This window comes from Amblyomma mixtum, chromosome 6 (assembly GCF_055824585.1).
Source record: "Amblyomma mixtum isolate Tamu chromosome 6, ASM5582458v1, whole genome shotgun sequence".
NCBI classification, from domain to species: Eukaryota; Metazoa; Arthropoda; class Arachnida; order Ixodida; family Ixodidae; genus Amblyomma; species Amblyomma mixtum.
Window position 1 is genome coordinate 66,687,930 of NC_143017.1, and position 24,733 is coordinate 66,712,662.

Genomic DNA, 24,733 nt, shown 5'->3' on the forward strand with positions numbered 1-24,733 from the left:
GGACATCGAATGCGCGCAGATGCGGCAGCCCGTGTTAATCGAAGGCGGCGAGATCGCATCTGCGAATAAAAAGCAAAGGAGGCTTCTTGGGAAGCAAGATCAATAGCAGCGCGTGTGTTTATTAAAAGCAACAGTAGTCTTTTTTTTTAAATTTTGTTTTCTTGAGTTCGATGCTCGCAAAGCGGGACCTTTCCCTGCTTGGTGTGTGCATACGTCCTGATGCACGGTGCTTTTTCGGATGTGATATTTTTTTCGTTAAACGTGCGTGCATGGATGCGTTGCAGAATAAATTACAGCAGTATAGACGCATAATTTTGGGGGCATGTTTTCTTTTTTTGCAGTGAAGCGTAAGACATTATTATACACGAATCACCACGTGGTATTTGCCTGCGACCGCTAAATAATTTATAATCGAAATTTTCTGTCGTGCTGTTTTAGTTTCGGTTTCAACATTTCTGTGACGTCGAAGTTCCGTATAGATCGCGTGAGGCATGAAAAAAGCTGCATTATAATCGCTGCTTCTTCATTCGTTGTATTTGCAGCTATTGCGGCAGACTGGCTTTAACCTTGTAGTGAATTGAAATGACAAAGCAGGGATTATATCGCAGTTTTTTTCGTGTCTCGCGTTACCTGCACGGAACTTCGGCGGCATCCATCGTTCGGCTGCCGAAACCGAAACAGCATGAAAGAGAAATTCGATTATAAGATATTTAGTGGTCAGAGGCGAATAACACGTGGTAATCCGTGTGTACGAAGCATCATTAACAAGGAGGGAACACCCACCCAAAAATTCTGTGTCTATACTCCTTTAATTGGCTCCGAACACTTGAGATAGCGAGCCCCACAAGCAGCAGGATTGGAGGACTTTGTTCCCGTTACTGACTTCTCTCAAATTTTTTAAACATGCCTTCACGTTTTGTCAGTCATGTATATTTAGTTATGCACTACGGAACAACTCTCATCGAAAGTTTGACGAAAGTTCAAGCTCAGCGCTACTGAAGGCCGCACTTAATAGGTGCTGTAGCGGTCGCAAAAAAAAAAAAAAACTGGATTTGCGTTAAGTTTCTGAGCACATAACAGTAATCGCGATCTTGCTGAATAATACCCAATGTTCTGATACATACGCAGGTGAAATAAGATTATGTACAGCTAGTATGCATAGTTTAGATGGAGAACTTTATGTCGAGGTGGCCATTTTGGCGGTTTAGAAACGTTGAAGGTTCTGCAGTTGTAGGAGATTCCTTAAGCTTTCATTCCTGACAGTGCCCTGCGCTGAACGCAGTAGGACAAGCTCAAGAGACTTCCTAAAGCTACAGTCGTACCCAGAGATTTCGGTCAAGCGCATTTTTTTCTACGGGAAGTTGTTCATGTACAAATTTTTTCGCGCATCGTAAGTTTGCACCGTACCAACCAATATATGCGCAGATATATCCGCTTGTAGTTTTAGGCTATTTATTGTAAAAACGCACCCCATTGCTTTTTCTATTACGTCTTATCAACTCTGTTAGAGCGCAGGGCACACATTAAAAGCAAGTTTTTGCTACCCGTCGTAAGGTTAGACCATTCACATCAATGTGTTCATATGTCTTGCAATACTCCAGAGTTGCCTCACAATTAATGGTGATATTCTAGAAAGCTGGACTTGGATGACGAAGCGCGTAAATAAGTGCCATGAGTAGGATTTGCCAAAAAGAAACATTAATCGGGAAATCTTCGTTGTCAATGGCGGGAATAATGTTATTTGCTACGGCACATCGAATCCAGACTTTGCCACAGCTCTTCTAATGTGATGGTTGTTAACGAAGTGGATACCAAGAGAAGGAAAGCGTAGCAGGGAGTGGCTGGAAGTTAGATGGATGGATTAGATTAAGAAGTTTACGGGAATACGGTGGCTGCAGCTGGCGAAGGACGCGGTTAATTGGAGAGATATGGGAGAGGCGTTTGTCCTGTAGTGGGCGTAGTCAAGCTGATGATGAGGATAATGAACCTTCGGAAGTGAAATGTTTTGGCACTGGTGATGGAAAGACCTCGTGAACGAGAAGGTGTAAGTCGCAGGCTTTCCCTAGCTCATCCAGCACCAAGAACCAGAGGGAAACCTGAGTCACTCAGTTATGCTCGTAATAGCGGTCTAGATAATTAAAGAAACGCAACGCGCAAACGGGTACGTACTGAGGCATGTACCATTGCCCTAATGTTCCAGTTGAAAGAGAATCCCTATAGGAAGGCTTCTCAGCTAGCCAATTCATCAGTGCACGACGCAATTCTATTGGTAGGCTGCACAAACGGTTTGAATTGATACGTACTCCGTCAGCGTCACTAGAACATTGCCCACAAAGGAGAGCCAATAACCTACGTGTTGTTTATTTATGTCAAAAATGCTGTTAATAATAAAGAGGAATATTTATTGATATGCTATCTATGGGGTGTTAGTGCAGCCTGATCTCTGTAGGTCGAATTTGAAGGTGACCGAAAACATGTTCGAATTACTGTAAGTTACTCGCGAGCACAATATTTCGCGAATACTAAATTTCACGATGCAGAGCTGATAGGCCCCTCAGCTCACCTTTCGCCCATATTATTTGCGGGACCAATTTTTCGCGACTAACGCGAACATTAGTTTTCTGAGCATTAAGTCATTCACAACACATGTACTTCGAAATAAGAGCATACTTTCTCGTACACCACGTTCAGGGGAAGAAAACATTTGCTAGAATCAACCGAAAGTTCGAATAAACGGGAAGTTATTGTATATCGTTCCCAATCGCCCTTACTTAAGCCCTATCTGAGCGGTCGTAATCAGGCGTGTTTTGTTGCTTTGTGAAGGTCGCCCGAGGTGGGGACAAACTTAACACCGCGAGAGCCATCGGCGTGCCATCTCTTTCGGGCACTACTTGGTTCGACGGCGGGAACAACGCGGGCAGTGAGATAGGCCTTGGCTTCCGAGAGGAGTGTGCGCAGCGGGCTTCGGCACGCCGTAGCTGCTGGCGAGGACGGGGGCGCTCATTTTCCAGCAACGCCTCGTCCCTCCTCCCCAGGTGCGCTCACTGCCGAGCTCTCTGTTTGTTGCCGAGGCGCCGCCGCTTGCTTCTCCAGCCAAAAAAGCGCGCGGCCCGGCGCGAAAGGGAAGAAGCCAGCGGCGCCGTGGCCGCAGCGATTCTCAGAATCCACGCCGCGGCAGCATCGGCGGTGCTCGGCTTTCGCGCGAGACGAAGTGGAGAGAAGGAGACGGCGGCATCAGCTAGGGAGGCCTGAGGTGGATCCTCCTGCGTGGCGCCCGACGCCTCGACGGGCCCGCTCAAGAACGGACATTTAAATCAAAACTGGGTCCCGCGCGCGGTATGCGCGACCCGCTCGCTTCCAGGCTTATGTGCTTATGTGCTTTTTCTTGCTGTGTATTTGTTCGGTTCGCCGCTTTGTGGAACGAAGAAGGGAAAGTGGAGACCCGGCGCGGAATGCTGGCGGAACTGCTACCGCCATCGCCACCTCCCGGACGCGGCAGCAGGAGAGAGCGCGAGAGAAAGAGAGCGAACGATCGTGAAGGCGCGCGACGCTCCGGTGTGCTGGTTTTTGGAGGCCCCGACATGCGTGCTCTATGTGGGCTGCGCGGGAGCGTTTGGAGGACTAGAGGCATATTAGGATGCCGGTATTCGTTGTGCAGACACACGACGCGAAGATGGCTTTGAAACGACAAAATTAGCCTTGTGAGGCACAAATCCGTTAGGTAATCAACCGAGAAGAGTTTTCTGGCGGGCTAGTTGGTGCTTTTCGTTCATGATTAAACTGCGCGAAGAAAACACGGACAGAGACAGAAAACACGTACACACACTGAGCGCAGAACTTCCAACTTTTATTCGAAAAACGCTTCGGGCATTACCTTTTATACGCTCTAAACAACCACCACATCACACAGCCTGGATAAAAACATATAAGTATTGACAGTTACGTGTGCATGATGCGCAGACCCGCCAGAGCGCCAATCTAAACTACGTGTTTTCTGTCTCTGTCCGTGTTTTCTTCGCGCAGTTTAATCATGAACGATAATCAACCGAAAACTGCTGAATGATGGCTCAGCTTGGTGTGTGGCGTGGCGACGGCTTGGGATAGTTGAGATATCGGTAATGGAGGCACTTAGGCACGAAATTTGAGGCATGTGTGGCCTCAGTTACGAATGTGCGGAAACGATGTACAATTCAAATATTTTCTTGCCATAAACTGGAGATCTGAACTACATCCGGTATACGTATTCGACCATTCCAGCTCCTATAGGTGGCGCGGCGGCAGTACGACATGGCGGACGAGGCGGTGATCGCGCCGCTGACATGGCGTGCGAATAGAAGCAAAGCGGCTTCTTGACGTTGTGGCGTTTTCGTGCGAGGTTTAGCGCCTAGATAAGCAGCCGTAAGTCATTTTCAGACAATAATAAAAGCTCATGCTTGTGTTTGGGAGCATTACAGGCTAGAAATAAATTTTCATATGAGCATGGAATTGCTAGTTCGCAAGTGCCGCAAAAACTTCGTCGGCGTTGACACATGAACCAAACTCTGCACAGTAAAGTGGGACAAACACTTTGAACTAATTTTTTCGCGCTTTCACTTTTTTTTTCCCTTTCGGCACGTTTCTGTGCTACGATTACCATCTATACGCGAGTAAGGACCCGACTGTTATTCGCAATTTTGGTTGTTTTCGGCGCTAATCCGAAAGCAAAATTCTACAGTCCAGTTTTTAAGCTATTGTCTGAAGTAGCTACTGTAATGGCCCAGATCGTCTGACGCTATATTTGGTGCTTATATGAGTGCGGCCCTTACACGCATAAATGCGGTATGTGTGTTTATTTCGCGCTGATCATTAAGGACACAATTAAAAAAAAAACAGCAGTTAGTAGCACTGGCCACAGTCCGCGGCGTCCTGTACTATTTCACTTACCAATTACAGCTGTGAATAAAATCAGCTTTTCATTGCTTGGCTGTATCAAACAAGCCAGATACATCAATTTCCTTGGGCCGACACTTTCGTCCGTTCAGCGGTCCTGAATGTGGGCGCGGAGCTTCCCTTCAGATTGAGTTGTATCCGACTATAGTTTATCTGCAGCGTCTTTTCTTCACATATACGGTAATAGAAAAGGCAGTGTATACTGTTGTTCGAAGCTGCAGCCAGACGGCCGTTTAAGCTTAATGGAACGGCCGATTCTTGCGCTCGAATCTGTTTTCGACAAGAGGAATAAAAAGCACTGCGTTCGAGTGAGCAGACGACAGTTGTGAAGAAACGTTTCCGATTATTCAGCACACTTTCTGCATTATATCCGAAAAAAAAAAGAAACCATTGTGAAATTCTTGCCATTTATATCGCCATTAAGCAATCACGTTGCGGCCAGAACGCCGTGTTTAATCCAGAACTGAATGGACAGAAGTTTGACGAAAAATTTAGAAGAACGTCAATTTGGGCTAGATGGTGCATTATTTGAGACAAACGTAGCGCATGTCCTGTGGCAGTCTTTCTTGTGTACGTCTTGCTGTAGTGCTATTACCATTTCTGTCTCAAATTGATGAAAAATATTCGCTTGCTGCAAACGTCCGCCTGAAATTATAACCAATATACTTCCCATCAGCTCGGCGTTTAAGCATTGCACTGCTTTCATGCATCCCTAAACAGGAATGCAGTGGCGAGGCGGTGTCGTGGCGTCAACAAAGTACGTCGCTGAGGAACACACTGGTCATGCGGCTGAAACGCCTTGTCAGCCTGCCGAACGCACTTATTCACTGCTTTTTGCACTCTTTACGTGTTGGCAGAAACAACATGTCTGATTTTTCCAATGTTCGCACACCGTAGAATAGCAGATTATTCTCGTTTTTGACGCGTATCTTCACGCTCCAAACCACTGCGATCGCATGCGCCGCGAGGAGCGATCACCGGCTTTCTGCTTCCCGAAGAGGCCGCGTGGCGCCGCCACCGTCGCTGGAACGACCGAATACGCTACTACATATCCGCATGTGCCAGATACGAAGCCAAGATTTGTTTTCAAGAGCAGTCGATGGTACTTTTTTGTAACGAGCAAGGGGGTGCCTGGTATATGCTATATCTCTATTATGGAAGTCGAGTACAGTCCGTGTAGTCAGGCCTTAGACATTTGTTTCGCAGTGCCCGTAGTGCAGCATTTCTGTTCTACTTTCAGTGAAGAATACTTCCTGGCAGTGAGCTAGCATATGATCTGTTGACCGTCGGGGTTTGAGCTGCCGGTGTGTAATCTGCTTGGCTCTTTTTGGTTGCTTCCATGTAAAATTGGCTAAGGGCGATTGATTCCAACCACTCGATCAGTGGCTGGAGCTCACAGCTTGCATTCAGAAGCCTGCATTTTTGCGGCGCCTCAAATCCTTTGTCCTTCCCTACACGTCATAGGAGAGGTTTTGCTGGCCGCTGAAGGGGGTACTTTTGCCGCCGCGGTGGCTCAGCGGTTATGGTGCTCAGCGGCTGACCCGAAAGAAGCGGGTTCGATCCCGGCCGCGGCGGCTGGAATTTCTTTGGAGGAGAACTTCTAGAGGCCCCTGTACTGTGCGATGTCAGTGCACGTTAAAGAACCCCAGGTGGTCGAAATTTCCGGAGCCCTCCACTACGGCGTCTCTCATAGCCTTAGTCGCTTTGGGACGTTAAACCCCATAAAACCATAAAACCATAAACGAAGGGGGTACTTTTTATTTATTCGAGAGAAAGAGAGTCAGGTAGATAGAAGGGTGCTAAATGAGGAGCTGGGGCTTCCACATTTTCCCGCTTCTCGTAGGAAATACAGGTTGCATAAAAAAAAAAAAAACAGGTCTACACGAAGCAAGGATTACTACAAAGGACGGCGTTCATGAGTCTATAGATGCCATCGTTTAGCTCAGGGATGGTATTGAAAGGTCATCGCAAAGCTGAGGACCGCTATTCTTCATTTCTTGCTCTGCACGTGGCAGACAAGATGTATAAGAGGCCCTAGATTGTAGACAGAACAAAAAAATTAAATTGAAATAACTGCAGAGGATTAGTAATTGTGGGACGGGGAAGAAAAGGCTGGCAATTATTGGGGCTGGCAAAAGGTTGAGGACCAGCAAAATGGATCAGCGATTCACAAGAATATTTGATATGTTAGAAACGTGGAAACAACTCCAAGGCTAGGCTTCGTAGAGGGCACGACCGATGTCAGTACGCTTCCCACAGTGAAAATCGGTTATTTCAACAGCCTGTAGCAACATGAGGACGGAATACAGAGAAGCACTACGACGCATATGCAATGTTATCAAGCCCGACAACTGTGCTTAGTGGCGAGGCTCTTGTTAATGCTGATATTGGGATCTCTCCTTCATTTCTACTTGACGCTTACATCAGAGGCAGCTTTAGTTTCCCCGCAGGGCTTGTACCGCGTTCACAAAAGCTGAAATGCAAACTGATGCCCCATGGCAGACTCGTAAAAGAAAACAAGACAACTAAAATTCTGTCAGCTTTGATTGTCTTCAACGTAGGGCATTTTTCGGTTATAACATATTTATGTTAACATATATGTTAACGCAGACATTCAAACATGTGCCTTTCGGGGCCGTATTTTTGTTCTGAATTTGCTATCAAGATGTTGCTATCCATTTCCGTTTCTCTTGTCGCTATCGCCAGTGAGCTTTTACTAAGTGAATTAAACGAAATAAGCAGTATGAAATCACATAAACGAATAGCTAACAGAGAATCACAGAAAGGTGCTTAATAAACCTATTTGCAAGCCTCTAGGTTTTTGCTGCTTCTTAGATCAATTAAGGCTGATGCACGGATGTCGATAGCAGTTACCGTACTTATTCCGGCATCCTTTAAAAAGACTGCTCTCGAAAGTCGTGAAGTGCTTGAGGGTTAGCTTTGGCATATGTAATTCTTAGCTCTACGGTGCGCAGCTCTCTGTAACTGCAACCTTCTAATTATTAGCGCACATGGCAAAAAAAAAAAAAGAGTGTGACATGACTGGGCGTTTCAGGTAGATCTCGTGGGTCATTTGATGCCTTTGTAAGAACTTGCGTTCACTATGTGCAATGCTAAAGCAAACCGATGCGAGCACCGCTTTCCAGCTTTGCAGCGTCGAGTGAGAAAGAGTGGAAGGCTAGAACGAGGAAAGACTCGTCACAGAATTCCGGTCGCTTTTGGACCGTGCCTAGGTGTCCGCGTGCCGTCGGGTGTCCGATTCTGGACTTGCGGAAAGCTTGGGCAATGGGTGTCGGTACCACTGACAATGGCTCGAAGCGAACAGTCAGCAGGGATATCGCGTTTCAGTGCATGCCTTCCAGCAGCAGTTGACTCGCAGCTGCATCAGCTTTGTCATTTGCGCGCACGTGCTCGATGTTGTACCTCGTCGCAGGTGCTGGTGTCGACGAGTTCATGACGGATTGCTATAACAAGCTGCGCTATTTTCTCCTGGGATATTCGTGCTTCGTTAAAACATTCAGTCTTTGTCAGGGTGTATTTGCAGTTGATGAATCTGCGTTTTTGTTCTCGTTCGCTGGCTACACTGTCGTATCTACTGCTACGAACAAGACAGCAATGACCGCGAAATGCACTTCAGCTAAGCATAGTGTGTTCGTCGACAAGCTGCAGCCACAGGCAGACGTCTAGCTGCTGGCGGCCGTGCATTAAGCAACGCGACCCCGTCGGTATACGAAAGCCGCAACTTTGGGCCCGTCCAAGGAGGGCATCTTGACGAAGCCACGAGGGCGAAGCCAAGAGCATTCTCGGTACGTCTCCTTCCTTACCTTTTGGAAGCACCTGGAGGAGCATAAGAGAGCTCGCTCCCACCCTGCGTGACGTTTTTCTTTCCCTCAATGCAACGGCGGCATGGGAAACCTGTCTGCAGCGCAGTTCCCTTTCAAGGGCTCTTCGTACGACCTCGCTTCGCCCCTTTTGTTGAGCTCCCATCGCTTCCTCGATGCGCGCACACCCCCTGCTGCCTTCTGCTCATCTGCACACGCTTCGCTCCCCATTGGAAATCGCCAGGGGGGGAGGGGGGGGGAGAGAAAAGAAGAGCGAGAAAGAAGGGGAGAGAAAGCGTAAATGGAAATGCTCGCCAACGCCCTCGGGAGCGAGCCCAAAAATTGTCGTCGGACCTTACCGGTCGTTCGTTCGCTGGGACCGACAACAATGGCTGATTCTCGCTCGCTCCCACCTGGGTGCAGCCGGGAGTAGTGCTGCTCAGTGGGGTCAGCGGAGGGGAATTCAGCGAGTCCCCGAGAATCCGTTGCTGAATTCGTTGCCGCTCGGCGGCGTAGCGGAAGGAGAGGAACCCCCTTTCCATCGCGAAGCTTTTTTACTCGGAGGCAGGGGGAGGAAGGCTCAGGTTTTTCTTTTTCATCGCGCCTGTGTACAAACAGGTAGACGGGCGACCTGGTCTCGCTTCCTCTTTCATTCCCCCTTCTTTTGTACCTCAGGAAACCCGAGAGAAAGAGAAAAGAGAGCTCCCACCGTCCCCCCGTCCCGCCTATTCCACCCCTCCCCCACTCTCTTTCTTCCTTCTCCTGGCCCTTCCAGTCTTCGTCCTCCTGGATCTCGGGAGTGCAAAACCATTCAGCCGCCCGTTTCGTTGCAGCTGCGCGCTGAAGCTACCTGGAGAGGTGCGTGTTCAGCAGGAGCTGAAGAAGCCGGTTTTGGGAACGGACTCCGGAGTGTACGCCGCCGAACTCTCCTCTAGACAGGAACGTCGTGGATCCGCTTGCTGTTTGCTGCCGCCGCTGCTCACGGCATCGTGAGAACCAGTCGAGGTGGGCTCGCTTCCTGTGGCCTTCTCTTCCTGTTTGCATGCTCCGTCAAGCCGCGTCAACAGGAAAAGGAGGCGCTTAAAGCACATACAAGAAATGTGGCGCGCACACGCAGCGTTTCATGCACGCGCGACAGATGTTCAGCTTGCCGGACGTAGGAAACGCGGGAAGGTCGCCTTCCCTCCTTTTGTCTCATTGTGCGTATCCGACCTCCCGTTTCCGGAGCCAAGCTGGACTTTATTGCGGCATTGTTCTCAGATTTTAAAACGTTTCGCACCTTTCCTTAGTCTTAGGCGTCAGATTGATGGTTATACGAACTGCTTAAGCATAAAGTGTGTTGTAGTAAATGGGAAAGGGATGGGGTGGGTGTGGGGGGAGGGGGGGGATGGATGGAGGGCACTAAGTGATAACTCCGAAGGCTATTTTGCTTTCCTACCCTTTGCTTTTCTTTTTGCTCTAGTTAACATCCAACTTTTTGGTGTGATCCTAACTGCTGTGCGCCCTGGTACTGATTCTTGTAGGACTCAAATTCCGCGGCGAATTTCAAATTTCCCGGCGTCTTACACGCAGTATTTCCATGCACGCTTTTAACTTGTTCTACTTGTTCTTTACTTCTGCATTTTTTTTTTATTTCTCAGCACGTTTGTTCGAGGTTCATTTGAGCCGCTGAAAACATGCAGGCGTGAGAAACGACCGCGTAGCTGCGAGGAAAGCAATGCCGTTGTTTTTGTGCGTACAGGGATTGCCCGCTGATTTGTTCCGCTTTTCTTTTTATTTTCGTCGTGGTTTGCACTTCGCACCGGCTCTGTTGACGAGCCGCGTAAACAATGAGCGCCGGGCGACGGGCGATCGTATTTCATTTCCTTGGCCGCGCGCACAACGAGACAGCTCCCGACCAGATGGAAGTCTCCCCGCTCTTATATCCGTCCTGGCGCGAGCAGCTATTCCCATGCGGATGTGCGTCACGCCGTTTGGCGCCGCGTTCCTTTGTGGGAGTCCCCCCGCAAGTTTACAGGATGTCTTGCGGCGTTCTCGGTATGGGAAGAAAACGTCGAAATCATCTGACTGGCCCCTTGCTTCGTCTTGTGCTGTAGAACAACTGATTTTTCGTGTAAATACGCACGTGTTCGATTCGTACGGCTTACAAAATCGCCCCATGCATTATGCACCTTTGCGGTATTCCTGCCGTCATGTTTTTTTTTCTTCTGTTTAGGTCACGTTCGGAACCGTATCATCGCAGCACAGCATCTGGTCAACGTGACTACCGATTAGCCTTGGGCAGGTCTGGATGAGTGGCAATGTTGCGTGTTGCTGGAATATTGCACTCGTCCCGGCCTTTCTCTGGCTCTCTAAGCAGCGCTGAACTTCAACGTGCTTGAGACTACACTCTGTGTCAAGCATCACGTACCAAGGACGCGCTGCCGTATTGTGGTGAGCTGAGTTGATTTCACGTGGATGTGCTCTATTTTCAATGTAACAAAATACCGGTAGGAAGTAAGCCGGTTTTCAGTCTGCGATGTACCGCATTAAGCCTAATTCCCTCTGCGCGCAGACGATCGTGCATTAGATGCTGCGGTGGCTGCATGACGCGTCAAGCTGAGAGGGGGCACAGACGGAACAGTCGATGTTGGCTGAAAACCAAGGCGACAAAACAGAAGCGTTGCATTTTGGGCGAGTTGGACTGCATACTTTTTTGCGCAATTATTTCCGACAAAGATGGTATTTCATTGCTATCTTGCTTCAATGCGCTGAGTGGCGACAGGGACGAAACGAGACAACTACTGGATGTGGCGCAACTATCAACTGAAATTTTATTTGAAAAATTGAACATTTTTAAAATTTTTATTTGAAATTTCAGTTGAGAATTGCGCCACGTCCAGTCGTTGTCTCGTTTCTTCCTTGCCACCCTCTCAGCGCATTCAAGCAACGTAGCAATGAAAAGCAAGGTCTCGCTGTACGTGTGGGAGGCTGCTGCAGTTCACAGTAATTAATTACGAAGTGATGCATACTTAGCTAGCTCGATTCTTCGCACTGTACGGCTGAGTCGCTAGAACAGACGTCACAGCCCTCTAGATGCGGACGTGAGGCTGGGGATCATTCCTCTTGCTTTGCTGAGGAATGAATGATCCGTGCGGGGTAGACTGTGCGCCACACAACTTGGTAAAACACAGCTTGTACATCAACGATAATTTCGCACTTCCATGTACCTGCCTAAGAAGCAGCCGATGAGACCACTGGAAATATACCGACGATGCAGAGCAGGGGTGCGTGACAGGATTTGGGCTCGTGCTCGCATGCCGCTGAGACAAAAACGTACCCCAAGGGAGGCAAGGGGGGGGTGAACGCCTACCGTGAATGTCATCCTGGAACTCAAAGGGCACCAAGAACTACATGCGGACATATTTTTTCTCGATAGGAAGCGAACGAACACATTTGAAATATTAGGCTGCTGCTAGTACACTCAAAATTCTCAGCGTGAAAGTTGCACTGGTGCCATGCCAGTGAGACGCCATTACTTATTTCACTTGCCACTGCCTCATGGCTGAAATGCACCGCTTAGGATAATTATTGAGCAGAGTTAAGCACGGTGAAATTTTATCTCTTACGCTAATTAGCAGTTCATTCAAGTGAAAAGGAAATCGTAGAGCTTCAAAACTGAAGCACATCTAGGTCTGTTAATGGGTGCACATTTATTTTACTCAAGTGCGCTCGGGAAGTTCCCTCGAAACATCTGATGTCAGGCCTTCTAACATGCAAGCTGTCGCCATCGTATGCGTGTTGCGCAGCCAAAGAGAAACGAGGAGAGCACGAGTGCACTTGCTCCGAAGTCGTGCCAGTTTGCTGTTGTGAAGGGTTTAGTAGACGGTACTGGTGTAGGAGGCTACGGACACTACCATAATTTCTGGTGTACAGTCTGCACTCGGTGTACAGTACGCAGGACTCAATTTTGGCTGGAAAAAAAAATTGTACGGTCCGCACTCCGCACACAGACTCTTGTTGGGAATAAATGGCATATTGGGTGATGCTGCAAAAGAAAGCGCTCTATAGGCAACAAAGGTGAAATAGTTCAATTTTAAACATATATAATCCGTGGGCATATGCCGGAATTTACGGTATTCATTGCTTTGCTTACGCAACCTGCACTACCAAATGCAGTGTTGGTGTTGGTAGGGTGGGTGTGAAGAAAGGAAAGGCGCAGTAAATGTCTCAGTAGTGATGTACATCTGGACTACGCTTTGAGGGAAGCAATGAAGCAGGTCAAAATAAACGAAAGATGGAGAAGTGCAGGTAGGTAGATAATGGTCGGCTCTGGATTAGTTTTGGCCACCTGGGGCTCTTCAACGTGCAAAGACATGATACAGCAAATATACATTTTTAGATTTCTCCTCCATCGAAATGCGGCCGCTACCGAGCCAAACCCGTTACAGCATGCTAAGCAGCGAAACGTTGTAGCCAATAAGCTACCACGTAGCAACATTGGCTCGCGCGAGAAACAGATCCCTAGAAAAATGGTGGCCGTCCGGCTGGCTCTGAGGTTGGCGCAGAGAGAGTCGTGACCTTACTTGAGGTGACCTTACTTGAGGGTTTGTAACCTCTGCGCGTTGTGCATCATTGATATGCCGTTTCATCAACCCCGTATAGCGTCAATCACTGTATGGACGTATGTGAAATATTTTCATTACAGATTTGACACCACCAGGAGACATCCGGTTTAGTCTTGTCAGGAATAAATTTACGTACCTACAACAACAAAATTAGTCTAGTCCAACTGTAGTATGTACTGTATATGTTCCAGCTAGACGTGTGCGATATATTTGTGTTTCCTGCACGGTGGAGTTGCGCTTGCATTTTCGTGTCCAGGGCCTGAATCTGGGTCTGAATGTTGGTCTCCAGTTTATGGCAGACTTCCTCTAGCGTAAGTTCGGGTTGTGCGCCCTCTAACGATTTTCTCTTGCTGGGTGGCGGTAGGGATTTCTCCACCGCCATCGCACTCTCCTGGGTATTATTTGTAGGTTTTTCGGCTTCCTGTCGTAGGAAGCTGCAGCTGCTTCCTAAGTTCCGCGTTTTCATTTTGGAGGGCCGTAACCGCCCCGGTTAATTTTTCCACCATGCGTTTAAGTTGTAACATGTCCTCAGACCCACCGGGTGGATGAGTATGGGAGACCTTATCTACAAAGCTCACCCTATTGTGGTCATCCGGCACGTTGGTCTTGTCCGTGGGCGGCGTTGACCCTTGCTGATGACAGTCAGAGCGTCCCTCGATTTTGGGCCGGGCTCCGATATTCCATTTGTTGCCAGTGTTGTCCCGCCCCCTGGAAGCAGAGCGCTTGCGAGAGCTGGAATGGCCCCTGGAGCTGGAACGACCGCGGGAGCCGGAACGACCGCGGGAGCCGGAACGACCGCGGGAGCCGGAACGACCGCGGGAGCCGGAACGACCGCGGGAGCCGGAACGACCGCGGGAGCCGGAACGACCGCGGGAGCCGGAACGACCCCTTGAGCCGGAACGACCCCGGGAGCTGGAACGACCCTGGGAGCTGGAAGGGCCCTTGCAGCTGAGGCGGTCCCGGGAACCCGAGCGACCTCGGGAGTTGGAGCGTCGCGTGGACCGGCCGTGACCACCAGAGCCTGTCCCCGACTCCAGGCGCGGGAAGGAGTCCTGTCGCATGTGAAATCCCCCCTTTGCCCTGGTTCTTGGTCTGCTCTGTCGTCCAGATGCGTTGTTCTCGCTGTCTGTTGTTTCCTTGCTCTCACTGTCTTGCGTTCGTTCTTTCCACTGTCGCTTCGTAATTATGTGCGGGGTCCTGTACAGTTCTCGGCCCTTCTTGTCTCCGAGTATGTGCCCTTTCCCACATAGGGGACACTTTGGGTCACAAGTATGTTCCTGAGGGGGTTGCTCATACCACATCTTCGACACTTAATGTTGTCTGGGTTCGGGCATACGTCGGCTCGATGTCCGAGTTGGCCACATGTCACACAGACCTCATATTTTTTCTTGTAGAGATGGCAGCGTAGCGGCATGCCTCCATAATAAATCCAGTGCGGCACAGTCTCATCTTCAAAGAGTAACAACACGGTTTGAGACTCACGGCCAAGTCGCCTGACTCCCATCACCTCCGGGTTACGCGAGCACTTCAACATATCTTGAATGAGTTCCATGGTGTGCGAGACCGGAATTCTATGTATAACTCCTTTCCCACAGCCGTCCGGAGTAGCCAGGTAGACGAACGCTTCAACGCGTCCCTCTGGCGTTGGAATGGAGCCGATTTTCAGGTACTTTTGTATCCTCTCCTGGCTGTCAGTGCCTATGAGAATCGAGTTTTGCTTGTGGTTGACGAGTAGGCGGGGGTACCACGGCGGCCATCTTGGACAAGACGTTAGTTCAACCACCAGGGCGGCTCCACTTGTCCGTGGAAGCGAAAAAGCGCTCCTCCGAGACGGTCTGGTCCTCCTCTCTGCGTTACCTTGACCTCCTCTCCCTCGCATGGTGGCAGAAGGAGGCGGTTAGTCACGGAGGGGGGATAGACGCCCCGACAATGACGACCGACCGCGCTCGAACGTGTTTGGCACACTCGTACTGCTTCTTTCGCCCCCACGCACCCCTTCGCGGCCCTGCCATGGTGCCTGGGGATTCTTTTTTAGGAGGTACTATTTCGTATGTGACCTTTTGCGGGGCTAGTTGATGTGACATTGTGTTCAGTTGGAGTCAGCGCCCGTCCTGTCCGTCTTTCTGTGTGTTTTGTGTAGAATTTAGCGCTGTTTTTACTTTCCTGAACACGAAGTCTCTATATCTTTGACATTTATAGAAATTATATTTCGTTTCCATTTTTTTTCCAGAGTTGTACACTTGTTTTATAGTTATTCTTTTCTCGCGACCCTGACAAATATTTTGATGACTAGCAGCGGCAGCCACGGCAAGCAATATTGCAAAATAAAGCTTCGTAGGTTCCACTGGCATCCATAACAAAGGGCCACAAGACATCTATGGGCTATGGCCTTCGTAAAACTATGGATGATGTCGAAATGGATGCAGCGGAACAGTAGATGACCTCTTGGTTTCAAAGGGCGGTTGCCATGTGTGTTGTCACTGCCTTTTCTGAGGTCAAAGGCGCGTGGCGCGTAGCTTGTGTGCTATTGATTCCCGTTCACCATGCAAACGTTTATTTCGCAATTCCAGGAAAAACACCTGCAGTGAAACATCAACCCGAGATTTCGATGCATGGCGAGTGTTTTTATTGTTTACTCACACACTGCCAGTGCTATGTAGAATTCTAAGAGACAGCTGATATGGTAACAGTAAATAAGAGAAAATGGGCAGAATAAGGCATATCAGAATGGTACAAACATATTGCGTTCAAGTCGTTGGGTCAGTAGCTGCGGAGAGGAAAAGAAAGCAATATCACAGTGTGTTAGCCCCCTTCGTCTCCCACCCGTTCCCGATAATAGCTTGGGAGAGGTAGTCTGTGACGTTGAGATACGTTGCAAGTAATGCTGATTTTCTTTTTTTCCGTCCGCGCATCCATGCATGATAACAAAAATCCCGAAAGCGCTAACGGCCGCAGCCGGCAATATTCTTTTCGTTCACTTTTTATTGTCAAATAAACTGCTACCACCACCAAGGTTCGAAAAACGAAAAGGAAACACTGGCTGTGAAACTTCGGCTGGAGACTGCGGGACATAGCTGGAAAGAGCTAATAAATACTCATTACAATCGCGTCGAGTTTCTCCCTACTGTGGCCTTAGCATAGCATTTCCATCCATTCATTGGAACTGCATTTTGTAGCCACACGAGGCAACGTTCCTGCTTTTGTGATATCGTTAGTGATCAGCACGAAATTGTGATATTCCAACAGTTCTAATTCCCTGCTGTCTTGTGAACACGGATGTGAGCGTGCGGCAGCATCTGTCTAGAAAATAAGCGATCGAATGTGGATATTGCACTACCCCCCCCCCCCCCTCCCATATTTTTGTACTGGCACTGTTTGTGCAGTAAATTTGTATAGTAAAAGGCTCATTTCTTCTCCATTCCGGGGAATGCGGGAAGTCAAAACTATACGCACCGTGGTAGTCCTCTAGCTAATGTCCGCAAAATCAGTGGACTTTTGCTTTCACGTCACTTTTCAACTGAAATCGCTTCTGCTGCTCTGTTTCGTTTGCTCTGTTTCGTGTTTGATCTAGCATAAGAAAACATTTTGTGCTCACCCTGAGGTCTGGGGCGAATCGATCCTTGCACAATTAGTGAATTTCGGCGATAGGTAGCGGAAATTCGCAGATCTGGCCTCCCAGTGGTCTGCATTGTCCAGGAGCCGATGCGAAATATATGGCGGCGTTTCAAGACAGCGCTTCTCAACCGATGAGCCATAGCGCGAGGCAGGGGTGCAAGATCGTGTCTTCGCCCTAGGATAATCATCTCTGGCCGCCTCCTGTCTCGCTACTCACAGCGTTCCCTGTGCTCCTTCTAACACGGAGCGCCCGGTAGCTCTCTCGCTGAAAAAAAAAAAAATCTTTTAGAATAGCTGTGGAAACTGCGCAACGGCACCGGTTGTCAGAGCGTCAGCCAACACAGGGCATTCGTCCCGTTGATACATAAGCCCGACAGAAGTCGAGTTCAGTCCGCATTTTGAGGGAATGTGAAAAACAAAATCGAGAAAGAGAGTAGAGGAGTCTCGGTTTTTCTTCTCAAAAGTTGCTCTTTCGAATACTGCTCTTTCTCCCTGCAGCAGAGGCACACAGGTCTGTCTCCTCTTTCTAGCCTGGCCTTGGCTGCAGAAGAACCTTGGATTGGAACGGCCGCATGTCAATCGCCTTTGCAAAACATCAGCTTCGCAGAACTGTGAAACCCCCTCCCTATTGTAAGCAGCGTGACGTCAAAAAGTTGTGGCCCGGTTGGCAGAACTGACAACTTTTGGTTCTGAGCAGGTGTTGTTGGTCCCGAGGGCTCCTTCGCATCCTTTCTACCCCGATTCGAGACGCCTCGCCTGCCCTCACAGGATAGAAGAGGGAAACGCTTGCGCTGAATGACTTAGGGCGGGTGGCAGGAGCGCGCTCCAGGCGCCAGTGAATCCGGCCGGTGCCTCATAATAGACCTCTCCCTGATGTAAATAGTGTGACGTCAAAAAGGTGTGCCCCGATGGGCAAAATCGTCGACTTTCGGTTCTGAACCGGTTTTTCAGGTGCCGAGCATTCCCCCACCAGCTTTGTTCCCTGATTCGAAACGCCTGGCAGCCTTTCTTCTCCCAGTGTGAGCCTTCTCGGTACGGCGCATGTTTTGCCCATCGGACCAGAAACACGTGCGTTGATGACGTGTGTCTTGAAGGAAGTCAGTTTTCTTTGCACGTGTTGGCCTGCCTGCAAATCTGTATGCGCAGTCGCGTTTTTTTTTCTTTTTCAGGTGAGAAAAATGCAGAGCCTAAGATGTGTATCCCAGAAAATAGTGAAAACATTTTTTTTTCTGCCAACTTGAAGGAGCGAAAATTGCTAATTGATCACGTGCACTCAGTGGAGCAGATTGTCAATGAAACGCTGTTACCTCAATGGGGAAGTGTGTGTCCTAAGTGAATCAACTTGAAATTCGAGGCCAATACAATGGGGTTTTGTTACGTTTTGCGCTAATAATAATAAACACAATCTTTATGCGAGCATAAAATAAAGTGCCTCTAAACAGATATGCGAAGCTGAAGAGATTACCGCGCATGCGGGAACACTTTATTTGCAGAGCCACAGCTATATGTGCTCATTCATGTGCAAGCAAACATTTTGACTTAGAAGTTACATTCAGCCAGAGCAATGCCTACTCCCGTAATATCTTAGAATTTCATGAAATATTGAGGAAAATAGATGTGTGTGTAAATGATGGCAGATTTTTTTCACGTTTCATGACCATGCACACAAAAGCAACCGCTGTGGCAAATGCTATTTCAAGGCCGGAATGCGAAGACAATGCAAGCATGCTGCTGCTGTATGCTTTTTTGTAAACAAGCATGAGGAACCGTCGTGAGCAAGAGGCTGAAGCGTTCGTCAGATCTGGTAAAATGTAGAGTTCCGGCCCCTTCCAATTAGGTTTTTTTCATAACCACGCTAATGAAAATCTGGTCGTAAATGTTTATCAGCTAGACGAGCACAATTTTGAAAATATTTATGGTCTTTCTTCTAATTTGTGAATACGGATCGACACTAACGTCATTTCATGTTCCCGGCTTTGTAAACCAGGTCGAAAAACAATTTGCGATGTAAAACCTGCTTCCCACATAACCTTGCTGAATTATCCTGAAGTCCTTGATGGTGTTGGTGAGAGGGCTTCGAAATCTGCTGAAAAATAGCTCTTAGACGAAATGTTTTCACCAATGTCATCCACAGACCACGCAGCCAAAGGACTTCATACCGGTTTCCAAGAAATTTCACCGGAAGCTCTCGGCCCCTCGTGTTCACGGAACTATCCTGAGTAGCAGTAGTAGGTGGCTTTTATTGCAAATGCAAAAGAAGGTAAAAGGATTCTTGCCAGCCCCGGCATCTGCTATCATGTCTAGAAGCACCTGAGCTGGGGCTGGGGGATGGAAATGGAAAGCGAGATGACAGTGAAGGGGAAAACAAAGGGTAGAGAGAGAGGGAAAAAGGGAATACCTTCCCACCTGCTTGTATTTCCATTACGCGAGGCGATACAGCCAGTGGGAAGGACCGCGAAAAGTTTCAGCAGCCTCGCGTTGCCGGCGACCTGACACGTGAGGCGCGCACTTCGGGAGAGGGCGACCGCGCTCTCTCTCTCTCACACACACTTGCACTACGCTCGCCCGCTCCGCAAGCTCCCCTCTCACTCGCATGCACCAAGCTGCCCCGCACGCCCGCAGCACAATTTTCTCCATTCTTGACCGGAGCGGAATTCCAGCCATGACTAACAATGAGGGACACCACCCCTTTTGAGCACCCGCGAGCAGATTGGCACGTGCACATAGAGAAAGTGCCAGCGGTGCGAGCAGCAAGCCCACCATAGCAGATTTCCATATTTATGCAACTCACCTACTCCTATCTAGACACTACACGCGCATTCGTGCAGCGCCATGCGCAGCAAATGTCGCTGTACTATTGCGGAGCAGCTCTTCCGGAAACCGCGCCATTTACAAGAGCTAGTTTTGAATCATAATACCCTGTAGCCGAGACTGACAACTGATTGCATTTCTAGCGATTTCGGTATCCGTGGTTTGCACACCGCTGAGGAAAAGTACTGGTATTTTATGCAGTGCAAACAATGGCAAGAGATGCTGGCATTGTTTTTGCTGCATTGTGCGCATGCATATCACCAGCTACGCTTCCATATACCTTTCAAGAATGTTATCCGTGCATTCTTTTTTTCTTGCAGTGTGTGATTGACATATAATTTTGGGGGCATGCTTTGCATTCACTACAATGCTAGTGAAATCGCACTGTCCACACATGCACTTCGCCAGTGGTAGAGGCAGAAGCAGAAGGCTTCATTCACTTCCATTTGTTGTCGACGGAGGCGCTCCGGTTTCTCGAGACAAGTGCACAGGCGACGCCGGCCGTTCGAGTCCTGCAGCGGCCGCCATTCTCCGAGCACCGGCGACCACGCTCCCCTTCTTGGAAGAGCAGCGGGAGGCCCAAGAGGCGCGGAGCCACATCTGGACACCGCTCGCCGGTTGCCGCGGCCCCCTCGACATCCGGCCGGAGAGAGGGACACGGGCAGTGCCGTACGAACTCGCTTGCGGAAAAGGACATGCGTGCTGTGCTCCGTCTTTTCTGTGTTCTTATGTAACCTTCGCAGGCTAATAAACCTGCCCATTTATTTATTTTATCTGGACGTTTGTTGTGTCGACTACATCGACTACATCTTCAGAAGTGGGATTGAGACTGCCTTGCAAAACTGGCGCCTTCACCGAGAGCTTCGACCACGTAAGCCACGATGATGCTCCGATCGAAGCCAACGACGGAAGGTCCTGCGAGCAAGGTAGCACCACGAGCGGGCCTTTCAACGGACAGCGACGCGCCCAACGATGTGGGAGCAAGGGAGGCGGCACTCAGCGAAAGCGATACTCTACGAAATGACGAGGGGCAGTCAAATTCAGGGCGGGGATCCATGAACGCCGACACGGTAGACGGCCACGGACTGGACAACCCCAACGGAAGAGCCCCCGGGGCCTTCGACTTCCAGGCGCTGATGCAGGCTGCGGTGCAGACGGCAGTACGTGAGGCCTTGCAGGGAGCAGCCCAGCTTCTGCAGGCGGCTCAAACGCCACACCACCCACCGACGGGAACATCAAGCGTCGTAGATGGACGACTGGCCACGGCAAGTGCACAACTGGTGCCAAGTTATGACCCGTCATCTAACGACCAGCCAACAGTCGAAATGTGGCTGAACAAGGTAGACAACCTGGCTGCAGCGTACGGTTGGAGCGACCAGCAAACGACGTGTTTCGCACTCACAAAGCTGCAAGGCGTTGCCAAGACGTGGTACGACGGCCTGACGAATGTCCAGCGCACTTGGGCAGAGTGGAAACACGAGTTGAAGAAGGCATTTCCGTCAGCATCCAGTTTCCAACAAACCTTCCGGGACATGGAAGCACGCAAGAAACAGCGCCATGAAAGTATAGAGGCGTACTTCTACGACAAGCTGGCGAAAGCAAGGCGCTGCAATGTAGGCGACGCGGCCTGTATGGAATACCTGATCACTGGACTCGACAATGAAGATCTTGTGCGGTCCCTCAGCGTCAGAGACTACGCCAGCCCCGACGAGTTGCTCAGGTGCATGAAGCGGCTCTACGAGCGTACAGAAATCATAAAGGAAACTAGAGCCAAGACGCTGTATCAACCGCCAGCTATTCGGCACCCTCAACGCGTCTTAGGAGGAAACAATTCGTCACCAGCAGCGCCTCAGCTTCAACACTGCGCTGGTGACAACGGATCGACGAGGGCTCCCCGACGCAAATTCAACGACAAAGGCGAGCCACTTTGTTTCAATTGTTCTTCATATGGACATTTCTCGTCAGCATGTCCAAAACCTCAGCGTAGACCGCGCTGCACGAATTGTGGAAAAGCAGGCCATGAGAGCAAAGACTGCTATTCGAGGAAAGGCTCGACAGCCAGCGACACAGCTAAAACAGCCGTCCTAGCCCAAGAAAGCAGCAGTACAAGTGGCAGCATGGTGCTAAATCAGAAGTACTTCATGGATGCCAACGTGAATGGGAAGGCGATCAAAGCGTACATCGACATGGGCAGCCAATGCTTAACGATACGAGAAAGCGAAGCGGAAAAGTTACACCTCTCTTATGAAGCACTCAGCCGTCCATTCACTATCAGAGGGTTCGGAATGGGAAAAACAACGCCCCTGGGAAGCTTCGAAGCGAGGCTGACGGTGGACCAGGCTACGGCCGACGTCAAGGTACACGTTGTCCGCGACGAAGTGCAGGCTGTCCCATTGCTTGTCGGTCAACCCTTTACTGAGCAGCCTCACATTACGGTGGTGCGCCGTAAGAACACCGTACGCATTTTCGAGGAGCGTAACGGGTCGGAGGACGAAGATGGAACTCTCACCAATCTTGCTATACCGGCCCTACCTCCGCGACGTGTGAACTTGTGGGCGAAGGAGGCCGTTGTCATACCTCCTAATTACGTCGGGTTCATTGCGCTTGGGAGTGACAACGTTACGCACAGCGACATCTTCGTTCGCGGCAGGCTGCACGAGACGAGCGGCGAGTATGTGCCAAGCTGCGTATTAAGAGAAGATGAACAGGGCGAGATATGCCTGCCCGTGGCAAACGTATCCGAATCTCCTCTGATTGTCGCTCAAAACCAGAAGATCGCGAGAGGAACGTTGTGCACGGAAGAAGAAAATACCGAACCCTCTCTGATCGCAAACAGCAACGAAAGAAAACTGGTAAAGGTGATCTCGGGTGAAGATTTGACGGTTGGCACAACGATTTCTGCCACGCAGAAAGAGGCACTCGTCGCAGTGATTAACCAGTACCGCGACTGCTTTGCGACGTGCCTTTCAGAGATCGGGTGCACGGCCGCGGCGCAAATGAAGATTGAGGTGACCACCGACACTCCTGTAACGTACCGCCCATACCGCCTAGCCTACTCCGAAAGACAGGCTGTGAGAACAATGATTGACGAACTCAAGGAGGCTGGAGTAGTAACGGACTCTAACTCTGCTTACGCGAGCCCTATCCTGCTTGTTTCAAAGAAGAATGGCGAGAAGCGGCTTTGCGTAGACTTTCGAGCCCTCAACAAAATAACGAAAAAGGACAGGTATCCGCTGCCGTTGATTGATGACCAACTTGACAGGCTACATGATAAACGGCTGTTCACTAGCCTAGACCTTGCGTGCGGCTATTATCAGGTGCCAATTGATAAAGAGAGCCGAGAGAAGACAGCGTTCGTCACTCCGGATGGACACTACGAATTCACCCGCATACCATTCGGACTTGTCAACGCACCGAGTGTGTTCCAGCGTATGATAAACACCGTCCTCGGCTCCCTTAGGCACACGAAGGTCATGGCCTACATGGATGATCTGCTGATTCCATCGGCTTCGTTTGAGGAAGGATTAGACAGCTTGGGCGAGTTACTCGAGCTCCTTCGTTCGGCTGGTCTCACGCTGCGCTTGAAAAAGTGCTCCTTCTTCCAAGAGAAAATCAGCTACTTGGGTTATGAAATTTCCGCATCGACCATCAACCCCGACAGCCTCAAGTTGAGAGGAATTGCAAATTTTCCTACACCAGCAAACGTCCACGACCTCCGACGCTTCCTGGGACTCTGCAGCTATTTCCGACGTTTTGTGGCTGGATTTGCCGTGATAGCCAAGCCACTTACGATCCTGCTTTGCAAGGGAGAAGAATGGCGCTGGGACGACGATCAAGAGACTGCATTCAGGCAGCTACAAAGAGAGCTGATGAGCAAGCCAACGCTGGCACTTTACGCACACGGAGCGAGAACGGAAGTGCACACCGACGCTTGCAAGGTCGGCGTCGGAGGAGTGTTGTTGCAAGAGCAACCAGACGGCCTCATGCACCCCGTTATGTATGTTAGCCGTAGCACCACGCGAGACGAGGAACGCTACCATTCATACGAACTTGAAGCATTAGCCGTTGTGTGGACAATTGAGAAGCTTAGACCATACCTGTACGGAACCGAGTTTCTTGTTGCTACGGACTGCAATTCATTGAGAACTGCTTTGTCAAAGCGAGACCTGGTGCCACGTGTCGGCAGGTGGTATCTAAAGTTGCAAGAGTATACGTTTGATGTAGAGCATCGACCAGGAGCTAGAATGAGCCACGTCGACGCCCTCAGCAGGGCTCCTGCGTCGGAAGCCGAAGAAGTTGACGTTGCAAGTGGCATTAATGTCTTTGTAACAGAGCTCTCCAACGAAGACTGGCTAACGCTAGCACAGAAGACGGACTCAACATTACAGTCGATCGTGGATTCCCTAAAGGGATCATCAGAGACGAAAGAAGCTGAGCGCATCAGAAAAGAATATGTCCTGGTTGAAGGCAGGCTTTTCAGGAGAACATGTGGCAACAACGGCGACGAGCGTCTGCTATGGGTAGTGCCACGAGCGGCACGTTGGCAGGTCGTGAGACGATGCCACGACGATGTGGGTCACTTTGCAGTTGGCAAAACCATGGCCTTGCTCGAGAGCAAATACTGGTTTCCAAGAATGCGCCGGTACGTGAAGCGACATATCTCGTGCTGCTTAGAGTGTTTGTATAGAAAGGTTCCGTCCGGAAAAAAACCTGGAAAGCTGCACAGCATCGAAAAAGTGGCCGTGCCATTCGACACCATTCATATGGATCACTTGGGCCCATTTATCCGCAGCAAGAGTGGCAATACACACGTGATTGTGGCAGTGGACGGCTTCACTAAGTTTGTGCTCATTCGGGCCGTGCGAAGCACCGCGTCGGGCTACGCCAAAAGCTTTCTCAGGGACATCGTCTCCATATTCGGGGCCCCACGACGGTTGGTTACCGATCAGG

The 24,733-nt window shown here is 49.7% G+C and overlaps 1 pseudogene; it reads left to right on the forward strand.

Annotated features, from left to right (window-relative positions):
* Positions 1-14,368, forward strand: part of LOC149339281 (uncharacterized) — a 38,844-nt pseudogene extending 24,476 nt beyond the window's left edge.
* The last annotated feature ends 10,365 nt before the right edge of the window (positions 14,369-24,733 follow it).